At 60.1% G+C, this 1,442-nt stretch overlaps 1 pseudogene; it reads right to left on the bottom strand.

Moving 5' to 3' along the window:
- Positions 1-1,044, bottom strand: part of LOC107184711 — a 17,305-nt pseudogene extending 16,261 nt beyond the window's left edge.
- Positions 1,045-1,442: the final 398 nt, after the last annotated feature.

The following is a 1,442-nucleotide window of genomic DNA, read 5'->3' as shown; positions in this document are numbered from 1 at the left end:
CCTCATCGGGGAAATGGGCGCCCAGGAGATGGGCTGATGTGTGCTAGGAGCGGGCGGCAGTCAGCGGGCCCAGGGAGCTGAGGCGGGGGAGGTTGGGCAGAGGCGGCCCCTGTGTTGGTTTCCTGTGGCCGCCAAGTCAGCACCACAGCTAGAGGCTTAAGCACACAGCCCTGGAGACCAGAGGCCAAGGTCATGGTGTCGGCAGGGGCCACCTCCCACCGGCTCTCCTCTCTCCCAGCTTCCGGGGCTGCTGGGATCCTGGTGGCTTTCCTCCCCTCCTCTTCTTTGGACACTTGTCATTGGAGTTAAGGCCCATCCTCACCCAGGGTAATTGTATTAGTTACGCCTGCACAGGCCACACTCCCGGGGTCTGGGTGGAAACCTCTTTTCTGGAGGCCATTGTTCAACCCATTACCTGTGACCAACCTGAATGTATTGCCCTGCAGCCTGGCTTTTTCTTTTACGTTAGCAGCACACCTGGGGGATAGTCGTGTGGGAGCTCTGTGCTCGGTCTGACCTGCTGTGTGACCCTGGGCGCATTAGCCAGCTGTTCTTTTTTTTTTTTTAATATATTTTTTATTGATTTTTTACAGAGAGGAAAGGAGAGAGATAGAGAGCTGGAAACATCGATGAGAGAGAAACATCGATCAGCCGCCTCCTGCACATCTCTCACCGGGGATGTGCCCGCAACCCAGGCACATGCCCTTGACCGGAATCGAACCCGGGACCCCTCAGTCCGCAGGCCGACGCTCTATCCACTGAGCCAAACCGGTTTCTGCAGCCAGCTGTTCTGAGTCTCAGTTTGCACATCTGCAAAGTGGAGCTGTGGCTGGTCCCTGCCTCCTCCGGTGGCCGGGCAGCTGGTGCAGTGGGCGACACCTGTCGTTGGCGCTGGGTCCGCAGGAGGGCAGTCTCCCTGGCATCGCCTGCCTGGGGCTCCGTTTCCACAGCGTTCGCGTGTCTCCTGATGTACATCCGGGTCTCCGTGCCGCCATCACTGTCAGTGCACATGGTGCTGCTACAGGCGCCCGGTGTGGACGTCATGCCTGGGTGTCTGAGCAAAAGGTTCTGGAAATGAACCCACTAGATCCGACAGCCTGTGCCTTTGTGGCTTTGAGAGTTGTCACCGCGTGTCCTCCCTCATGTCGCTCCAGTTCCACCCCGTGGCAGAGCTAAGTGTGCCTGGTCTCCCGCTCCCGGCCCCGTGGCCCCGACATCGCTGTCCCTCAGACCGTCAGTCCTGGCCACGCAGAGCGGCTCCTCCACCTCATCACTCCGCTCGCATTTCCTGTTCAGAGCGCGGAGCCACCTTTCGTTTGAAAAGCCTTCCTGTCCGCTTATTCTGGCAGCTGTGGCTCCTGGGAGGAGGCGGTTTCCCTGGCCGCCCTCCCCAGGGTGCGGTCTCTGGGTGTCGGGTGGGACACCCCTGCCCAGTGTGGGCC

The sequence above is a fragment of the Myotis davidii genome, unplaced genomic scaffold (genome assembly GCF_000327345.1).
Source record: "Myotis davidii unplaced genomic scaffold, ASM32734v1 scaffold207, whole genome shotgun sequence".
Classification (NCBI taxonomy): Eukaryota; Metazoa; Chordata; class Mammalia; order Chiroptera; family Vespertilionidae; genus Myotis; species Myotis davidii.
This window is presented reverse-complemented; position numbering and strand designations above follow the sequence as displayed.